Source organism: Dermochelys coriacea, chromosome 9 (genome assembly GCF_009764565.3).
Source record: "Dermochelys coriacea isolate rDerCor1 chromosome 9, rDerCor1.pri.v4, whole genome shotgun sequence".
NCBI lineage: Eukaryota > Metazoa > Chordata > Testudines > Dermochelyidae > Dermochelys > Dermochelys coriacea.
In genome coordinates this window covers 37,984,202-38,006,895 of record NC_050076.1, presented here as the reverse complement: position 1 = coordinate 38,006,895, position 22,694 = coordinate 37,984,202, and the positions used below count along the sequence as shown (strand labels likewise).

The window sequence follows — 22,694 nt, the reverse complement described above, 5'->3', positions numbered from 1 at the left end:
AATGGAGCAGTTGACATGGGACTTGATTAATAAAGAATTATAGATTCATAGATGCTAAGGTCAGAAGGGACCATTCTGATCATCTAGTCCGACCTCCTGCACAGCGCAGGCCACAGAATCTCACCCACCCACTCCTATGAAAAACCTCACCTATGTCTGAGCTATTGAAGTCCTTAAATCATGGTTTAAAGACTTCAAGGAGCAGAGAAGCCTCCCTCAAGTCAACCATGCCCCATGCTACAGAGGAAGGCGAAAAACCTCCAGGGCCTCTCCAATCTGCCCTGGAGGAAAATTCCTTCCCAACCCCAAATATGGCCATCAGCTAAACCCTGAGCATATGGGCAAGATTCACCAGCCAGATACTACAGAAAATTCTTTCCTGGGTAACTCAGATCCCATCCATCTAATATCCCATCTGAGGGGATTAGGCCTATTTACCCTGAATATTTAAAGATCAATTACTTACCAAAATCCCATTATCCCATCATACCATCTCCTCCATAAACTTATCAAATAGAATCTTAAAACCAGATAGATCTTTTGCCCCCACTGCTTCCCTTGGAAGGCTATTCCAAAACTTCACTCCTCTGATGGTTAAAAACCTTTGTCTGATTTCAAGTCTAAACTTCCTGGTGGCCAGTTTATACCCATTTGTTCTTGTGTCCACATTGGTGCTGAGCTGAAATAATTCCTCTCCCTCTCCTGTATTTATCCCTCTGATATATTTATAGAGAGCAATCATATCTCCCCTCAACCTTCTTTTAGTTAGGCTAAACAAGCCAAGCTCCTTAAGTCTCCTTTCATAAGACAAGTTTTCCATTCCTCGGATCATCCTAGTAGCCCTTCTCTGAACCTGCTCCAGTTTGAATTCATCCTTTTTAAACATGGGAGACCAGAACTGCACACAGTATTCTAGGTGAGGTCTCACCAGTGCCTTGTATAATGGTACTAAAACCTCCTTATCCCTACTGGAAATGCCTCTCCTGATGCATCCCAAAACCGCATTAGCTTTTTTCACAACCATATCACATTGGCAGCTCATAGTCATCCTATGATCAACCAATACTCCAAGGTCCTTCTCCTCTTCCGTTACTTCTAATTGATGCGTCCCCAACTTATAACTAAAATTCTTGTTATTAATCCCTAAATGCATAACCTTACACTTCTCACTATTAAATTTCATCCTATTACTATTACTCCAGTTTACAAGGTCATCCAGATCCGCCTGTATAATATCCCGATCCTTCTCTGAATTGGCAATACCTCCCAGCTTTGTATCATCTGCAAACTTTATTAGCACACTCCCACTTTTTGTGCCAGGGTCAGTAATAAAAAGATTAAATAAGATTGGTCCCAAAACCGATGCCTGAGGAACTCCACTGGTAACCTCCCTCCAACCTGACAGTTCGCCTTTCAGTAGGACCCATTGCAGTCTCCCCTTTAACCAATTCCTTATCCACCTTTTGATGTTCATATTGATCCCCATCTTCTCCAATTTAACTAATAATTCCCCATGTGGCACGGTATCAAATGCCTTACTGAAATCTAGGTAAATTAGATCCACTGCATTTCCTTTATCTAAAAAATCTGTTACTTTTTCAAAAAAGGAGATTAGGTTGGTTTGGCACGATCTACCTTTTGTAAAACCATGTTGTATTTTGTCCCATTTACCATTGACTTCAATGTCCTTAACTAATTTCTCCTTCAAAATTTTTTCCAGGACCTTGCATACTACAGATGTCAAACTAACTGGCCTGTAGTTACCCGGATCACTTTTTTTTCCTTTCTTAAAAATAGGAACTATATTAGCAATTCTCCAATCATTCGGTACTATTCCTGAGTTTACAGATTCATTAAAAATTCTTGCTAATGGGCTTGCAATTTCAGTTGCCAATTCCTTTAATATTCTTGGATGAAGATTATCTGGGCCCCCCGATTTAGTCCCATTAAGCTGTTTGAGTTTCGCTTCTACCTCAGATATGGTAATATCTACCTCCATATCCTCATTCCCATTTGTCATGCTATCATTATCCCCAAGATCCTCTTTAGCCTTATTAAAGACTGAGGCAAAGTATTTGTTTAGATATTGGGCCATGCCTAGATTATCTTTAACCTCCACTCCATCCTCAGTGTTAAGCGGCCCCACTTCTTCTTTCTTAGTTTTCTTCTTATTTATATGGCTATAGAACCTTTTACTATTGGTTTTAATTCCCTTTGCAAGGTCCAACTCTACTCGACTTTTTGCCTGTCTCACTTGATCCCTACATGTTCTGACCTCAATTAGGTAGCTTTCCTTGCTGATCCCTCCCATCTTCCACTCCCTGTATGCTTTCTGCTTCTTCTTAATCACCTCTCTAAGATGCTTGCTCATCCAGCTTGGTCTACAACTCCTTCCTATGAATTTTTTCCCCTTTCTTGGGATACAGGCTTCCGATAGCTTCTGCAGCTTTGATTTAAAGTAATCCCAGGCCTCCTCTACCTTTAGATCCATAAGTTCTTCAGTCCAATCCACTTCCCTAACTAATTTCCTTAATTTTTGAAAGTCAGCCCTTTTGAAATCAAAAACCCTAGTTGCAGATTTATTTTTGTTAATCCTTCCATTTAGTTTGAACTGAATTAGCTCATGATCACTTGAGCCAAGATTGTCCCCTACAACCATTTCTTCTATGAGGTCCTTGCTACTCACCAAAATTAAATCTAAAATGGCATCCCCTCTAGTCGGTTCAGCAACTACTTGATGAAGGAATCCATCAGCTATCACATCTAGGAAAATCTGAGCCCTATTATTATTACTAGCACTTGTCCTCCAGTCTATATCTGGGAAGTTAAAGTCTCCCATGATCACGCAGTTTCCATTCGTATTTACTTTATTAAAAACATTAAAAAGGGCTCTATACATATCCAAATTATATCCCGGAGGTCGATAGCACACCCCAAGCACTATCGTAGGAGAGGCTTTACTAGTTTTCTAGGAGGGCAGTGTAATTTAATGCAAATCAACATAAGTTTTTAAGGACAATAGATCCTGTTTAACTTAATAGCTTTTCTGGAGGAGATCATAAATTTGGTTAATAAAGATAATAGTGGACATAATATACTTAGACTTCTGTAAGGCGTTTGACTTGATACTACACAACGTTTTGATTAAAAAAACTAGAATGATATAAAATGAATATGGTATACATTAAATGGATAAAGAACTGGCTAACTGAGAGGTCTCAAAATATCATTGTAAATGGGGAACAGTCATCAAGCAGGTGTGTTTCCAGTGCAGTCCTGTAAGGATTGATTTTTGGCCCTACATTTTTTAATATTTTTATCAATGACCTGGAAGAAAACATAAAATTCATCACTGAAACTTTGCAGAGGACATAAAAATTGGGAGTGGAAAATAATGAAGAGGATGGGTCACTGATTCAGTGCAATATGGTTCGCTTGGTAAAGTAGGTGCAAGCAAACAATATGTATTTTAATATGGCTCTACATAAATGTACTCCTCTAGGAACAAAGAATGCAGGCCACACTTACAGACTGGAGGACTCTATTCTAGGAAGCAGTGACTGTGAAAAGATTTGGGAGTTGGAGTGAATAATCAGTTGAACATGAGCTCCCAGTGTGACAGTGTGGCCAAAAGAGCTAACATGATCCTTGGATGCATAAATAGGGGAATCTTGCGTAGGAGTAGAGCAATTATTTTACCTCTGTATTCCGCCTTGGTGCAACTGTTGTTGCAATACTGTGTCCAGTTCTGGTGCTCACAATTCAAGAAGGATATTAATAAACTGAATGGTTCAGAGAATGCAAGAACCATTAAAGGATCACAAAATGACTTATAGACTAAAAACCCAATCTATTTATCTTAACAAAGAGAAGGTTAAGGAGTGACTTGATTATTCTATAAGTGTCTACCTGGGAAACAAATTTAATAATGGACTCTTCCATCTAGCAGAGAAAGGTAACATGATAATTAATAAAGGTAATAGATAGCATGAGCCAATGGCTGGAAGTTGAAACTAGACAAATTAAGACTAGAAATAAGGTGTACATTTTTGACAGTGAGGGTAATTAACCATAGGAGCAATTTACAAAAGGTTCTGGTGGATTCTTCATCACTGACAATTTTTTAAATCAAGATTGGACTTTTTTTAAAAGATAAGCGCTAGGAATTATTTTGGGAAGTTCTATGGTCTGTGTTCTATGGTCTCTGTTACCCATTCAAGCAGGTGGAACTACATTCCCCTGTTTAGAACAGGTGTGGTTTAGGCACTATTTGACAAATGCATTTTAATAACATATTTGCAGCACATTTCAATAAAATCCTTGTGGACTGACCACACATAAATCACGTCAGAATCTTAATGATCAGTGGGTCATTAGTTTTCCAATGATATATTACATGACACCTTTTGTGTATATGTCATGAAAACAGCGTGTAGGGGTACACTGAACATGCCAGGCCTGATAAGAGGTGCTGACACAGAGCAGGGAACCGCCAATGGGCCTCTGTGTCACAGATGTATAAAGACACATGACATGACTGATGAAGACAATGAGTCGATATGTATTAGTGAAAGCTCATTTTAGTTGTACAACACCACAAGTGTGCATGAGGCCTTACAGATGTATAAAGATATTTCCCCTGGCCAGAAAGAGTGTACAATCTAAGGCTACTATCCTGCAACTAGATATATAGGCATGAACCTTTACTCCCATTTTAACTGCACTGGCTCATCTATTTGCAGGATCAAGGACCAGGTCACACATAATACGAGTGATACAGATAAACAAACGGAAGAAGGAAGGGAAAGAGAATAAGGGTTACACCTGTAAGGTTGGGTGGATGCTGTGGTTAAATTACAAAAGCATCTGGATCCTCCCACATTTCATAAAGTTGTTTACGATTGTCATAATGGTTTTTGCAAGGGTTGAAGTGTGCAGAGAAAATGTTGCGAGGAGAGAAGTAATAGAATTCATGTGAGTGAAAGAGGAGAGGGAGAAACAGAATGGAATGAGTAAGGGACAGAAGGGGTGAGATGAAAGGTGAGCAGAAAAGAGTACAGTAGGCAGCAAGAGTTGTGCTGGTGGGTGAAATGGAGGTGCTGGCAGGAGCAGAAGAAAACAGGAATTGTGGATCTGGGCCTTGAGCCAGAAGAAGGGTCTGTGTACACACACACTATGGATTCAAGGGTGGGCCCACCATTTGAGAATGCTGGAGGAAGAGGAGGCAGCTTTGGTGGGCAGAAGTCAGAACCCCCATGAATATGTTTGTGTGTGTATGTACGTAGGTGTGTGTGTGTTTGTAGGGGGTCCTATAGCTGGATTGGCTCCAGGCCCCATTTAGTCTTGATCCGCCACTAGGTGCTGGGGCTGCCTGGTGCTTAGAAGTCACTGGAATCCAATATCCCTAGGCAGCTTGTGGGGGGAAGAAGGGAAATTGGGCAAGTTGGCTTGGCTCTTTTTTTCTAGTTCCTTGCTGTTGGTGGAAAGTAGTAGAGTGACATCAGTGATTAGCAAAACTAATAACAGCCAGCCAAAAAGACCGTGTGAGAAAGGTGCTGCACTGCTCAAAGCCATGACATGGGCTAGGCCTCTGTTCGTTAGAGGTTCTTCCTTGCACGCCTTGGATGAGACCACGAGATTTTACATAATATTGTCAAGACATAATGCCGCAGTCAGTGGAACCACTGTCATTATAAGGAATTTGGGCCAACGCATGTCTAGGAAGAACTGAAGTGAAGCGTATGGTGACAACATTCCAGTCAAGATGGTGTGCAACTATCATACCAGACTGTAAAGAAAGCCAGAGTAAAGGTAAGGGCTCTGATTTGCAGTTCATTCACACTTGTGTAAATTAAGAGTAAATCCAGTGAGGTCAATGGAATCACACTGGTGTAAAACTGCTGTAAGTGAGACTAAAATCAAGCCCAACAGCTATAAGATAAAAGGATATTATTATTTGTGTTGCAGGACTGCCTAAGAGCCCTAGTCATGGACCGGGCCCCCACAATGCTAAGTGCTATACAAATGGAGAACAAAAAGATGATCTTCTCTGCCCTAACAAGCTTGCAAACTAAGTAGAAGCTTACAATCTAAACAGGCCCCTTCCTACTGATTTGAGACTCTTCAGGACAACTAGTGTCCTTGGCATTTGAATTTACTCTACATTAAGAATTAAGTAACTATCACTCAGCCATCCTCCTTCACTAGGCTATTTCAGAGAATCATTGAGGAGGAAGAAGCATCTTACAGCCATGCTTTTTTCCAGCTGAAATGTGATGCAAGCGATGACTTAAGGGAAAAAGATGTACCTTACCAACACCTGAATTCTGAATTTCCAGGGTGTGTCCAGATCTTAGAATATAACTACATGTTATTTTCATAATCACAGTTTCATTCTCATGCTTATTTAGTCCTTGGACTCTTTCTCTCCTGCACGTGTTTTGTGCCTATGTTTTCAAAGACCAGTTTATATGACATTCTGTGCTTTCTTTTTCAAATTGTCAATTGAAGTGATACTATATCCCCCTGAAAATGTAGGAATAGTATTCTTCACTTCCTCTCTAGGCTTTTGTGTAGATTCATAGATTCATAGATATTAAGGTCAGAAGGGACCATTATGATCATCTAGTCTGACCTCCTGCACAATGCAGGCTACAGAATCTCACACACCCACTTCTGCAATAAACCTCTCACCTATGTCTGAGCTATTGAAGTCCTCAAATCATGATTTAAAGACCTCAAGGTGCCGAAAATCCTCCAGCAAGTGACCCGTGCCCCATGCTGCAGAGGAAGGCGAAAAACCCCCAGGGCCTCTTCCAATCTGCCCTAGAGGAAAATTAATGTTGGTATGTGTTGTTCCATAGCTGTCATAACTGAATTTTGGGTGTGTTTTGAACTGATCCCTGGCCCTGGTCCTGTAAATAAAGAATGCCCCATGAGAACAGCATAGCCAACCCCAAACATTCAAAAAATCATGACTCAAGCCCAAGAAAATAAAATTTGGGATTTTAAAAATGTTTTCTGGATTCTGTGAGCTTTTCTCCACAACCACTTACTTTCTTTAAATCTAAAAAGAGAGATTATCTCATATTCACATGGCTCTAGAAGCTGGTGCTTTAGGAAAAACACCCGTTCTCACAAGACTCAAGATAAAATCATGCGAGTTGGCAACATTGTGAGAGGTGCCCTTCAGTGACGCTCGAGGACATTCAACACCTTGCAGGATCAGGCCTTTAGGATCCTTCAAGATGAAAGATGCTATATGTAAATGCCAGATATTATTTTTACTAACATGAAATGGTGACAGTTAACCTGTACCATGATGAACTATGCTTTACCCAAATGTTTGTAGAATAGCTTTCACCAAAGCCTGTCTTTGAAAAAATAAGATTGTAAGTTGGAGTTTCTATCATTCTAAAATAACTGCTACTTTCATGGTTTCAGAGTAGCAGCCGTGTTAGTCTGTATTCGCAAAAAGAAAAGGAGTACTTGTGGCACCTTAGAGACTAACAAATTTATTAGAGCATAAGCTTTCGTGAGCTACAGCTCACTTCATCGGATGCATTTGGTGGAAAAAACAGAGGAGAGATTTATATACACACACACAGAGAACATGAAACAATGGGTTTATCATACACACTGTAAGGAGAGTGATCACTTAAGATAAGCCATCACCCACAGCAGGGGGTTTTGTGTAATGACTCATCCATTCCCAGTCTCTATTCAAGCCTAAGTTAATTGTATCCAGTTTGCAAATTAATTGCAAATTAATTAACTAATTAATTAACTATTATTAATTAATTAATTATTATTATTATTAATTATTATTAATTAATTAACTAACTAACTGCTGAATTGGAATTAATTTGCAAACTGGATACAATTAACTTAGGCTTGAATAGAGACTGGGAATGGATGAGTCATTACACAAAGTAAAACTATTTCCCCATGGTATTTCTCCCCCCCACCCCACCCCCCACTGTTCCTCTGATATTCTTGTTAACTGCTGGAATTAGCCTACCTGCTTGTCACCATGGAAGGTTTTCCTCCTTTCCCCCCCCTGCTGTGGGTGATGGCTTATCTTAAGTGATCACTCTCCTTACAGTGTGTATGATAAACCCATTGTTTCATGTTCTCTGTGTGTGTGTATATAAATCTCTCCTCTGTTTTTTCCACCAAATGCATCCGATGAAGTGAGCTGTAGCTCACGAAAGCTTATGCTCTAATAAATTTGTTAGTCTCTAAGGTGCCACAAGTACTCCTTTTCTTTTCATGGTTTAAGTACCATCTGTTTGATTAATTGTTACGTCTAGTGAAGTGGGCTGTGAAACAGCTGGGTGAAGAAATGCATAAACCTAAAAATTTGTATATTAATGTCATTCTTGTCTGTTCTTAAATATTTTGAGAGAAAGGGAATTTACTCATTACAGGTGCTTGTAAACTCAGCCAGGAGTTGAATTTGGACCAGAAAGTAGTGGTACTCTTCTAACCATAACATACATAAACTGCATCCATTTGGGACAACAAAGTAAGACTCTGCTCTCTGATTGTGCAGCTGTTCAAAATATGATTGTGTATTCTCCCTGTACTATGCTGGTTCCTTCTTGACTGGGATGAAAAATAATTGGTGGTGCTTTCCCAAATCCACCAGTCTGTAGTGCCAAAGTAAGCTATAGTTAGAGTATGTAGATCTTCATAATATGATACTTTTTTCACCTTTCTTCATATTTTGATGATCTCTGAAATTGTTAACAATGTTGATACTTAAAGTTTCATCATTAGCATCTGAGATGGCATCCACTGAAATGAACAGGCATTTCATCTCTGCAAACTCAGGCAGATTTTCAAATTTTTCTTTTTACCCATAACAACTAAAGATCTGTGGGTGTGGCTTTTGGTTTTGTTTTTTAGATTCTGGAGCACTGAAGGCAGCTTCAGAGAGGGTGGTATGCTACACCAACAGGAGTGGTATGTGGTATGCTACACCAACAGGACTTCCCAAAATTTGATTCCTTATCTCAGCAGCTATTGGCAGTGTGGGTGCTTCGTGAAGAAGTCTATGAAAACAGTAATGAAACTTTTTAAGTTGTGACCATTAAGATATTTATACACAGAATTGCAAGGAGGATGTTATACACCTAAGAATGGCCATACTGGGTCAGATCAAGCCATGCTGTATCTAAACACAGAATGTTGCAACACCCTTATCATAGAAATCACAACTGCCTTCAATTTTAATGCCTTTTCTCAAACATTGGGTGATGATGTCAGCATATAATCATAAAAAATGCTCTCTGCACATTTTACTGCAGGTTAAACTAACAAGTCCTTTTATGAGTCTTCTGTCTGAATTCTGCTTCTCTATTTTGTCCATATGTTTCCTATTTGTCTTGGTACCATAAGCATTCGGTTCTATATTTTGTATCTCTCTCTTGAATCTTAATAACTCTGCTTATTAATATCATTGTAAACTGCACGTTAACATATGTGAAGTTATGAATTTCTTCTGTATGAAGCTACTAGAACATGTTTAAGACAAGACAGCCTAGCCCAGATAAAGGTGATGAACAGGTCTGTCCTAGACAAAGGAATGTGGGTTTATCTCAGTTTACAAATTAGCTGTAAGCAAAGTTCTCAAGCTAAACCAGCTGAGGTTGTCCTGAGCCAGAGCTCAAGAGATTGATAATTAACATAGCTCATGCACCTCGGAGACACAGGAGACTGAATCCTCAGGAGGCCTTCCTGACTTGCAAGAAAAAGACATCCCTTTGGGAATATAAGGAACAGAGAGAGACTATCTTGCTCATTCACTTTAAGGAGATAAAGAAACCAAGTGATTTTTATCTCTGTGTTGGGTCTTGGTCAGGCTGACCAGTAAAAAGCTGGAAAGGAAACTGTAGGTGAGAGAAACCATCTTAAACAAAGACTATATCTTGCTAGATTAAGTTTTAGACTCTTAGATGTGTTTTCACTTATGCTTGTAACCATTTCTACCTTTATCTGTTTTATTTGGTGCCACGTAATCCAAGTTATTTTTTTGTTAAACTTGTTTTACTTTTACTGTAAACCAACTCAGCACTGTTTGAAGGGGAGAGTGTGTTTACCCCAGTTAAAATAATAAACTGTGATGTACTGACTCTTTAACAGAGCAGCAAACTTAGTATCTTCTGTCAACACACAGCAGTAGGGGCTGTACACTGCAGAGAAACATCTCTGAGGAGCTTTGGGCTGGAGCTTACTGATTGTTACCTGCGGGGCAATGTCTGGGTTGGGAGAGCCTTGAGCAGTTAACTGATGAGGAAGACAGAGTGGTGTGACAGGGAGCTGAGACACAGTCTAACCTCCAGCAAAGCTCAGCTCTGGGGAGCAGCATGTGCCCTATTTATAGTGGCTATAATAATCTTGATCTTAGTCATCTCCAACTTCTTCTGGGGATGCTTTACAAGTATTTCAAGTACTGGAAATCTATAAAATAAAAGAGAAACTGATAAGGAGATGAATTTCCCTCCTAAATTAGACTCCCTTTATCTTGAATGAGTTTTAGATCATACTCTTCATGATTCTTCCTCCTGGTATTTTCCATTACATACTTTTTTTGAGAGAGCCAGACAGACACCCTTGAGGATTTAAACTGTTACAAAATTTCAAGTTTTATAACCATAATTATTTGTAAGCCAGTCAAAAAGTTTCTATTCATACCTCTGATAATGGGAATCTTGCTCTTCAGCAACTTTATATAAGGCAAACTATGTAGAATAATCTGACACATCAGGTATGTTAAAAGACAACTGTTGTACACTTGCACTATGTGTTGCTCTGGCACCATGTGGTTTTCACTTCTCTGTGAAGGGCTATTTTAAAATCAGTTGCACGGGGTGTCTGCATATCTTGTGGCTGAGCTGTTGGGCTTGCTCAGTTAGTAAATCTAGATTAAATGAATCAAATGAGATACAAGGACAAGATCTCATTGGAGGATGTTTCACACTCTGTACAATTTGTCTAATGAGATGACTGCCTCAGTGCCTAGCTGAAAGAGCTTTTAGAGTATGATCCAGCTCTCATTGAATTCCATTGGGAATTTTTCTATTGACTTCAGTGGGAGCTGCATCAGGCCACCTATGAAATTTGTTAAAATGTATATCACATGTAAAACGGCTTCCATAGAGAAGCCATAAATGAGCATGAAACTGAATTGCCCTCTAATTGATAGAGATAATGCCTCTACAAAGGCAGGTTCAGATCCTACTGAAGTCTTTCAATTGACTTGAATGGGCTTTGGTTCAGTCCCAACAATGATGCAGATGGGGTGAAAGGAAGCTTCAAGTGCCAGTGCACGTGCTGTTGGTAGAGGACTTTAGGCCCCATGCAAAAGCAACACATTTACTTAAATATTAAACTTGAAAATAGGAAGTTGCATGTAATACAATAAAAGCAAGGAAATGGTTAACTTTTCTGGTTTATCTGTTGCCAGTAGTGGGTATCCTGATTCAAAATCTGGTATTTGCGAATGGATTAAGTCTGGTGCCTAAGTGTCATTTCTGTGGCAGCCTCCTGCCTTGTAAAGTAGAGAGAGACAAGAAGGAATTGGTTTATAAAGTACTTTTGTGGCTCTCTCCCTTTCCCATGTTTGTAGTTATTCAGTTCAAGTCTTATTAAAAACCCAACCTGTGGAACAGGATTTATGACATACTTCTCAAAGTATTCATGGCAGGCATTCCAGGCTTTTGGGTGTTACCAGTTGTGTTGTCCAGTGACATGGGAAATTATTGTTCAGTTTGATTGAGGGATTTGGGAGTTAGGGAATTAGATGAGAAAGGTGGAAGAGTGAAATTTAGGAATAATAACTTTGCTTGTACATATAGTGATGGGAGGTGTGTGCATGGGGAGTGGAAGGCGTCACTTTGTACTTCCTATACATGAACTAGAGAGGATGTTCTAATATATTGGAAGTTTTGTTGCAAAATCATTAATCTCTCTCTGTCTGCACCTGGCACATCCAAGAAAAGAAGTATTACACCAATTTCTAGTTTTATGTTGATTCTTTTCCATACCAAATAATCAAAGCCAACATTTCAAATCGGAGTATATTTTTAGTGACTTGCTAATTCAGGACTTCTACCATTTCCCCCAACTTTATAGGAAAATCCATTTTAGCCTTCACAGAAAACTGGCAATTTTCAAGCCAAACCAATTTTTTTCTAGTCAAAGTTATATAGGGCTAAAAATAGGACTGGGACTCAAATTATCTCCATCACAAAACAGGGAACACAACTGAATCATGACAGGGAAGTCATATTTTTTCCAGGAACAACTTCACCATAATCAGAGGTTCTTCAGAACTGCAATTTGCACATTCCAATGCTTTGAAAAATGTCAAGACTTTCATTCTACTTAACTAGATACTCATTTTCACAATATCCTAATTCACTATAAATGATCTCCACTCTTTTATATCTGATAATATAGATTTAAATCTGGGTTAGTGCTTGTCATTTCTAAAGTATTTATATTGTTAGCCACTTCTCCCTCTGTCTGGACAGAGGAAATGCATTCATTTATCCCCTTCACTGTGACTTAGCTTGTTGACTTGGCTTCAGGTCATAAATTTTCTTTGTCCTCATGATCATCAAGCCTAGTATAATTTAAGTCTTAGGAGTCTTAACTAAACTGATAGAAGTAAATGTCTAGAGGAGTTTTCTAAACATGTAGTGTTGTCTCCTCACTTGAAAAAAGTTCCCTGAAAACTGCGGTTAATTACAGGCTTGTTGTTTTTTCTATTATAAATTGAAATGAAGCAGATATATCTGACTGTAGGTTGTCTGCATAAGGCTGTAAGATACAGAGGCCAAGATTTCCAAAAGAGTTAAATTCATACCTCGATACCTTGATACCAGATTAACGGTCTGATTTTCAGAAGTGCAAAGGACCCAGCATTTCACAGTGATTTACACAGTTGAAAAACAACCTACTTATTTAGGAGATTAATTTTAGGCTCCTATTCTGGAAAGTCTTGGTAAGGATTGTTTGATTCCAGATTTAAGTCATATAAACTGTATTTATTTTAGGAAAACACTTCGAAGTAGTTAGGTAAATAAAAACCCACAGCAAAACATTGGAAGCTCAGTCAGCTTTCACCCTGCTGTGGTGGGAAAGGTTTTCTTGGTTAGTTATAACCAACTTTTCTGTACATAACAGTTATACACCCAAGTCTTTTATATAATACTGTTACCATACCGTGCCATTTTTATCTGGTCAAAAGTCCAGCAAAGAACAAGGTTGCCGCAGGAACATAAGATCATAAAACTGCCATACTGGGTCAGACCAATGGCCCATCTAGCCCAATATCCCATCTCTGCCAGTGGCCAGTAACAGAGCTTCAGGGGAAGTGTACAGAACAGGACAATTTTGGAGAGATCCACCTGTCTTCCCCTCTCAGCTTCTGGCAGTCAGAAGCTTAGTATCACTCCGAGCATGGGGTTGTATCCCTGAACATCTTGACTAATAGCCATTGATGGACCTATCCTCCATGAACTTATCTAGTTCTTTTTTGAACCAGGTTATAATTCTGGCCATCACAACGCCCCATGGCAGTGAGTTCCAGAGGTTAATTCTGCATTGTGCGAAGAAGTACTTCTTGTTTGTATTAAATGTGCTGCCTATTACTTTCATCAAATGACCTCTGTCTTTTTTTTTATCATGGGAAGTGGTGCTTTCCACCTTTTTTCTCTAGGAATAGGTCGGTTTAGGTGTGTTCTTGGAGAAGCTATGTCTCCAACTCTGCCTCATTCTACAATATATAAATGGTAAATCAACAGCTGTCTTATAGACCTAACTAGAATTCTCTGGCATGTGATGAACTCAGGACCAGTTACCCTCAATCCCATCAATTGAGGGACACTTTCCTTCTCTAAGGCAGGCCAGTTGGTCACTATGTCAAACAGACAATAACACAAGCCATTCATTCAGGACTTCACCTCAACCCTATCACACAAAGGTATCTTCTATCTGACAAATTTCAGTCAGATTTTCAAGGTGGGCATACAACAGAAATGTCTTTGTCCAGAGACTGTCACTATTGCCTGCTCTGTGCATTCTCTGGTCAACGTTCATGTTTGATGTCTTTGTTTCTTCTTTTGCTTTTGATAGTATCAACCAAACTACAAAGTTGCGAGGGTTGGTAACTATTTGAAGCTTTCATGCAAAATGTTCAAGAACAGTTTTATATCCTATTTTTAATGCCACCTCCTATTTCCTTTGGTGCCAAAATTCTGATAATATTGCAACATTCCATGTTTTGCTTTGCAGGTTTTTATTGTAGGCCCCAACCTATTTAGAATGTGTATATATTTATCTTGGGTGGATATTTCCATCTCTTTGGGTTATCATACTATTGTTATACAAATGTCATTCTGATTTATTTGTATTAGTCTGGAAATGTATCTGTGCTATTAGAGAATATGAGATGAATTTAAGGAACCTAAAGAACTTTTAAGAACTTAAACGTTATCAAAACTGAACTGTTCCTTTTTGGTGCCAAGTGATTTGTTAAATTCTGCTCTTAGCCATTGAGCACCTTGTCATAAATCTCATGATGTCTTCCTCTGTCAAAAGTCAATGGGTATAATTAGCCCGAGTCCTTACTATGTTAGAATATGTTGATAGTATTACTAAATATTATAGTAAATACTGAACTGGTTTGGGCATATTGCCAGAATGTTTCATTTTCTCTAAATCAGACTTAGAGAATCAGTCATTCATTCCTTTATTTGCAGACAAACTTCTTTCCCAAGAAAGTAAGCAAAGTAGTTGAATTTGTATTTCAGTGGTGACCAGCTACCAATCTGTATTGCTTCTTTTATAATAATTCTATACTTAAACAAACAACCTCTCTCTCCCCCTCAGATAATATTGCTAGAAATGAACAAGTTCAGGAATCCAGCTTGTCTCTGCTGCCATAATTCTTCATTCTCTTTCAGCCCAATTGATTTATACCACCCACTCAGTATTACCTTTGCCCCCTAAAATTTGCAAAAGGGCATGCAAAATGCCAAATTATTCAGATATTATTGGAAATGGATCCCTGGAATAAGAATGGGATTTTATAGTAGGCTGATTTTTAAATCAAAACCTCATGGGAGTCTGATTGGGCATGTATGTGTAGTGGGGTGGTTACCCTGCTCCTGAAATAAGAGGAGTGAGAATAGCTGGGGGAAGCTGACTGAGTAGCTGACCACAGGTGTGACCAGCTCAATCAGGGCCCAGCTGGCCCTGATAAGAGAGCTGGAGGCCTAGCTGTAGGGAGAGAGAAGGACCTGGGAACTCAGGGTACTAGTAGCAGAGCAATGCTGGTGGGGGAAAAGGCAAGAGGAGCTGGGAAGCTCAAGCCTGATAAAGCTGCAAGGCCTTGTTAAAGGCCAAAGCAGGTACTGGGGTTGCAGCGGTGCAGCCTGGGGTTAGGCAGAGGCACCTGGTCCAACCCCCCTTGCCAATGATGAATGTCCATGACAGACTGCAGTCTGCCTCAGTGAATAGGGGCTGGATGATGACTGTATGATGGTTGGCAGTAGCCAATCGGGTGAGGTGGGGATAGAGGGTTGGGGGTTCCCCTGGGAAGGGAGACCTAGAGTGAGGGGGTGCTGCTGGGGCAGAACCCCAGGGTAAAAGGGCCCTGGGGTCCAGGAGGGACATGGGGCTTGAGGCAGGCAAGACACTGGCCAGCAGAGGGCACTCTGAGGCTAAAAAAGAGCTAATTCCCAGACAACCAGCAGGAGGTGCCACAGCAGTGAGTCTTTGCTTCACTATGGTATACATTTGAGAAAGCTGTTGCTTTTGAATCTCAAGAAAACTGACACCTCTGCTCTTAAAATGTTTACTTAGTATGTGGTTACATTTTTTTTAAAGCTTTTTTTTTTTGTCGTAGTGCTATGAGACATATGAGCAATGCTCCATCATTTGTATTGTCCAGTTATCCAGTGAGTCATATAGTAAGTTTGCTAATAGTCATTTTCCCTTCAGAAATTTTAACGTGTATTATTAAATCATATCCAGGCTTGACGCTTAGCCCTACCCAACCCATTCTTAGTTGTCTGTTGTTTCAAGTGATATCATCACCATGCTCTACATGCAGTCTGCCAATTGCAATTTTAGTTGTTGTTGTTCTTTACTTTTAAGAAAGTACTTATTTTGTTCAACTATGTCCCTCACTGGAGTTTTACTTACAGGCTTATATATGAGCATCTGTGATGTTTGGATTTCTATTAGTTCTAACTGTAGAACTCCCTCTATCAAGATACAGCAGACTCTGCTCATAATGAATTAACTGAGAGTTTCCCAGGTGTATTCTCTCATTCACAGTCTGTTTCATAATGTGGCTCCTGGTTTTGTTTTTTGTGTCTACAGTATGTCAATGTAGAGCTGGCCAAATTATTTGTTACAAATAATATTTGTTATTTAGTCTCTTTTTCTAGAGAGTGAGTTGTTTGCTCACTGATTCTGACTTTAAATGTATTGTTTGCTAATTATCCTGAGTACTTACAGTCTAAAAATCATTCATGAGCTGTTAGCTATTCATGTTCTGTGGCTGGTCACCCAAGCCACAAGGCATTGTTTTTGCTCCTTGACTGGATGACTGAAACTTTTTACAACAGGAAATAAGAATATTGGAAAATTTGTATCAGAAGAGCATTTTTCACTAAATAATATTTGTGCAACTTTGGGGATTAATGAACACTTTCACAAATATCCCTTGATTGCCTGAATACTCAATAATAATAATAATAATCTAAGAACTGCACTCACTCTCTTCATTTGCAAGATCATGTTCATCTTTGGTTTATAATAACATCATGCTAATACTTTAGTTTGTCATCGAGCTCTGATCATCTCTCCATTTTCTTGCCAAGTTTGTGAACAAAAGTAAATTTCAGAGTTTCCCAAAAGTGCTAGCCTATATCTCTCGTACATCTGAGATTAAGTATAAATACAGATTATGAATTATTTTAAAAATTAGTAATTCTGTTTGTTACAAATCACCATTTACTCCCCCCCCCTTTTTGGTTTTCTTATGAATATTCAGAATGGAACTATTCTATCGTACAGTGAAAATTTCCAAGGTTCTTCAACAAATTTAAAACTTAATAGAAACTTCTTAGTTCTGACCAAGATACCAGGTATTTTCCCACTAATAATATTTTCCAATGATGGGGGGGAAAAATTGACAATCACAACAGAACAACAATTTAGTGTGTCACAATATAATCTCAATGCTCTCATTTTATAGAGGGGGGGGAAAAACTGCCACCTCTTGGTATTTGAAATCATTGATGATGGGGAAATGAATAACAAATATTCTAAGTAACTATTACATCTAGCTGTACACAAAAATGATGCAATAAGTTTGCCTCTTGTGGTAGTATTAATAGCTGATACACTTCCTATGAATGTGCAAAAAAATTCCAGAAGTCAACATCAGCATCTTTCAATATAGTCCTAATCCAAGATTTCATGGTATTTAATCTAAATGGATTGACAGTATCAATTGTACATAAAAATAAATAGTTTGTCTGAATCCATTATAAATGCTTCACACTTTTTAATGTAATCCCCCAGCCAGGAAAGTAACAAGCTGACTAGTCATTAGGCTCTGAACAGATATGGTATAAAAGGAGCACTTCCATACTAAGGCCCAAAGCTCAGTTACCACTTGGTGCAACAGAGAGAGGGGAAGCTGGTTCCAGGTCTCTGATTCTCTGGGCAGAGCTGCACAGTCTGCAGGATGCTTTCCAAGTTAGGAACGTTTCTGATGTTTCAGCAAAGGGAAGCCCAACTGCCTTTGTAGTGAGAAACATAAAAACTCCCCATTTACCTCACCAATCCTTAAACCCTGTGTAATCAAGCAGTGGACTGACAGGCTGACACATAGGTTTGAACCCTTCATCCTAGAAGAGGACCTGGCCATGCATTTCTCATCTCCAGGCTGCATTGTATTTGAAGGTGAACATGAAGATGATGCACAGGCTCTAGCTGGTACAGAAAGTGGCTGTTCACCTTCTGCATGACTCAAGCCCTCATGAGCACATCAGGCTTCTGCTTAAGTCCTTCCACTGGCTTCCAATTGGCATGTGATGGCCATGTAAAGCCTTGGTCCTAATTTCAAAAACAATCAATATCTTCCAGAGGAGATCAGGTGAGCTCAGTCTGACCATCTTTGGGAAACATTGCAAAGCCTTGCTTTTTGAGAGGAAGTGATGCTACCACAAGTGACGCTCTCATTTTGAACATGCTTTTTATTCCACCACCCTCCTTTTTTTTTTTTATTTATTAAAAAGCAACTACTCCCAAGCAGAGTTCTGACCCCATACAATGAGAAGTGGCAGACTGCATGAAGTCCACTAGGGACTTTGCTACATGGACAGTGTTCAGACACTCCAATAATGGACAGCAATATAAAACTCTTACACAAAAAGTCATGTGGAGAGTGAAATCACAGTTAACATTTTCCTTTCTTGAGCTGATTACTTTGTATAACACATGGAACTGAACAAAGGTCTCTTCCAGATTTTGCCTCAGGTGGCATGCCACCCTTGATGTGCACCTTTTAGGCTGCTCAGTCAGGGGATTGTTAAAATAAGCAGGCAGTGCATTTTAGCCAGAAGAATAATATTGTCTTAAAACAACACAGGGTATGTCTACACAGAGATAAAAGACCTACAGCATAGCCGCATTGAGAGTGGGTCAGCTCTCTCAGCCTCCCAGGGCTTGGGCTGTGGAGCTCAAAAATTACTGTATAGACACTCAGGCCCAAATGTCTACACAGTGATGTTTATCCCTGCAGCCTGAGCCCTGGAGGCTGGGTCAGCTGATCCAAGCCAACTGCTGGTTTGTGGGTGTCTTTATTTAAATAAATAAATCTATCCCTGTGAAGATGTACCCAAAGAGATCTAGAATGTTTTTGGCTGCAGAATTTTGCGCATTCTGCATAAAAGTATGATGAACTTGCAACGAGGTTCCTGAGCTGCAGGGGGAGTTAATTTTGGTTCCTATAGAAATCTATTTTAGACACGCTGCAGATTTTAAGTAGAGATGTCTGAAATTTTGTGTACATGCACAGTCTGTACCAGGAAATCTTTCTGCTCAGATGTTGGACTGAGTTAAGAACATAGCAATTGCTAGAATGCATCAGACCTGTCGTTCATCTTGTTCGGTAATCTGTCTCCAGCAGTAGGCATCATCAAATGCTTCAGAGGACAGTGCAAGAAACCTTGCATTAGGCAGATTTGAGATAATCTAACCTCTACATTTAGGTGTCCTTTTAATCTCTGGTTTAAACCCTGAAGTATGAATATCCTAAAATTTATCATTCACTAACTCTAGGTGATATTGATGTGTAGTTCCTTTCTGAATCTTACTAAGTTTTCAGCCTCAATGTGCTGGACAGCCTTTGTGGGAGGTAAAGGCTGCTTCATAATGGGTGCCTGCCAGGCATGAGATCCTGCACACAAGATTCTGTCTGGGTTGGATTCTCTGATCAGTGTTCCAAAAGCAATCTATAACCAAGTGTAGTATCTATTCTGGGTGCTCTGGACTCAGTGTTAGGGGTGCAAATTGATCAAAGTATTGAAGTTATGTAGAGTGGAGCATGGGCTACTTTTGCTGTTATCCCACTCCCTTCAATTCTACAGAAAGCAGAGATTGCTTGGTATGCTCTGTGCATGCGCACAATTCTATTGAATGGAGTCCAAACAAAGCCAATGAGAGTTTTGAGTACACAGCATATCTGGAAATCGGGCCGTCAACTACTAGTCTCTCCAGAAAAGCAAGTCTGAGAAGTTGTCTTTAGAGATCCTGATATTGCCATATTGTGTGGGGGAAAAATTAACAAATGCATTGTCCTGGGAAGTTTCCACTTAGAATGGAGATGGGTCTATGACACATAGTTTGCATTTGTATGTCAAAATTTAGCCAAGTTTAGATCCAGCATGTTAGTTCAGCCTTTTATAAAGATGGGGACAAGGTACAAACTTGGAAATGAGATCCAGATTTGGAGTGTAAAATTCACCCTCTTACCTAAATTTTGGTAGATTTAAAATCCAGGGGGTTGGGTCAGGGCCATTTCTAATTCCAAGTTAGGTGTCCTATGAGTCTTTGAAACTGAGACTCTCGCTCAATGTAGTGCATCTTCACATAACGCTTAGTCAACCTGTGGAACTTATTGCTAAGGGATGTTGTAAAGGCCAAAACTATAACAAGGTTCAAAAGAGAATTTGATAAATTCATGGAGGATAGGACCATCAATAGCATCAATTAGCCAAGATGGTTAGGGATGCAACCCTATGCTCTGGGTGGCCTGAGCCTCTGACTTCCAGAAGTTGGGACTGGACAACAGAGGAGGGATCACACAATGAGTACTTGTTCTGTTCATTCCCTCTGAAGCACCTGTCGGAAGTAGGCTTGCAAACTGTCTAATCACACAAACCCAAACACCTTTGCCCTGCCCCTTGGGTCTGGGAGGAGGTTCCAGTCTGGGGCAAGAGGTTGGGGTGTGGGAGGGGGTGAGGGTCTGGCTGGTCAGCACTTACCTTGGTTGGTGGCACAGCAAGGGCTAAGACAGGCTCCCTAGCCCAGTGCAGCTTCCGGAAGCGGCCAGCATGTCCCTGGGATGGGGCAGGGGACTCTGCACTGTCCATGCCTGCAGGCGCTGCTCCCATTGGGCTAATGGGAGCTGCAGAGTCACACTTGGGGCGGGGGCAATACACTGAGGCCCCTTGTCCCCCACCTTCCCTGGGGCTGCAGGGATGTGCTGGCCACTTCTGGGAGCAATGCAGGGCCAGGGCAGGCAGGGAGCCTGCCTTAGCCCTGCTGTGCTGACAGACTTTTAGCGGCCTAAAATCTCCCGGTTTGGCTTCAGTAGCCTCCGGGAGATAGAGTGGTTTTGCTGGAAGCCTCCAGAATTGCAATCAGAAGACAGGATCCTGGGCCAGGTGAACCATTGGTCTGACCCAGACTGGTCATTTCTTACAGAACACCCATAGGTAAGCACCAGAAAAAGGGGATTCATAGATACTAAGGTCATTCTGTCATCCACGTACCAACTATAATAATGCACGAGCACTGTCCCTTGCTGAGTGCAATCTGAACCCTGTGAAGTCTTGTCTGTGTTTTACATAAAATAGCTATTGTTTTATCATTGAACTACCCTTTGCCTCATTGAAGTAAAATTTAAAAGACTAGAAGTTCAAGCCAGAGAGTTCATCACAACTCTGAATTCTCCCCTTTTTGTATTCACATCCTGTCTGTTGTCTTTAATTTGGCATGAGTTTGTTGAAACAAGTGAATCCCTTGGCAGAATGTCACTTCAACTCCCTCCTTCTGAAATTATTAAATTTCTTTCCTTCCTTTGAACAAGTGGGTGACTGGTTCTTCTATTTCCAGGTACACAGGCTTCTATTGTTCCTTTTTCTTATCCCCATGACTACAGAAGAACTCTTTTTGAATTTTTAATCTAATATTGTGATATTACCTATAATGCTGCTATCACCTGTATTGGCCTGTGATCCTTCATGCTGCTTATAATAAGCTCAGAAATCTCCCATATACTATTTCCATCTTGCAATATTTTCCTCCCTTTCTGAAGGAGATTCATGTAATTACAAAGAGACCTCTACAATAAACATATGTCAGAAGAAGGAAACCATGAAGCAGGCAGCCCAGGCCAAGCTATGAGTCTTTCTGGTGCCTATAAGTCTCAGGAGAGAACAGGAATATTCCCCTCAGGTCATGTAACATAAAAAGAGTCTTTGTATTCTGAGAAGACAGGAGTAGTAGATCAGGATACCAGGATCATTTTAGCTCTTTGGTGTGGACTATGCCCTGCTAAAAATTAATAGGAGCAACTGGAAAAAAAATGGAGAAAGTGGCCTAGGGGGAAGTGATTATCTCTCTACTATAGGTTTCATAGTAGCAGCCGTGTTAGTCTGTATTCGCAAAAAGAAAAGGAGTGCTTGTGGCACCTTAGAGCCTAACAAATTTATTAGAGCATAAGCTTTCGTGAGCTACAGCTCACTTCATCGGATGCATCTGATGAAGTGAGCTGTAGCTCACGAAAGCTTATGCTCTAATAAATTTGTTAGGCTCTAAGGTGCCACAAGTCCTCCTTTTCTCTCTACTACTTCAGACTTACTTCAACATACTTATTTAAGAGTGGTAACATGTTCATATTCTAGTGTATGTATGCTGTAGAAGTTTAAAAAAAAAAATTCCGCTTCATTTTGTTGTTCTGATTATAATGTTGTTGATTGGTACTTATTTTCAAATAGTACAGCATCTGTCAACCCAGTGGATCATCCTCATTTAAAATGTTGCTCCTTCTTTAAAGTCACTAAAATGACACAGTTTAAGTACTTGTAACTCTTTGAGTTTACCAAGTGAGCTGGGCTTATTCTATGATGTAATATAAACAAGAGTTTATTACAGCATTAAATGGGGGAGGGGGGAGCTGCCTGCAAGGCAACAGTTGTTTGCATATTAATTATTTGCACACGGTGCAGTAATATACACTATTTGCATAATAAATTACTCTATTTATTAGGACACTAGCGCAACTGAAGGGCAACTGTTACTTATAGCACAGTGTCAGTGAAAATCCGTTACTCGCGCTCTCAGCCCCCGCCTCTGGAGCGGCTCTGCCCGGCGCGCTC

At 40.0% G+C, this 22,694-nt stretch overlaps 1 long non-coding RNA gene across 1 annotated transcript; it reads left to right on the top strand.

Annotated features, from left to right (window-relative positions):
* The first annotated feature begins 15,161 nt into the window (after window positions 1–15,161).
* Window positions 15,162–18,563, top strand: LOC122455639. The gene is made up of 3 exons (XR_006273974.1): window positions 15,162–15,422; window positions 15,920–15,983; window positions 17,941–18,563. It is a non-coding gene; the product is annotated as an uncharacterized LOC122455639 (long non-coding RNA).
* The last annotated feature ends 4,131 nt before the right edge of the window (window positions 18,564–22,694 follow it).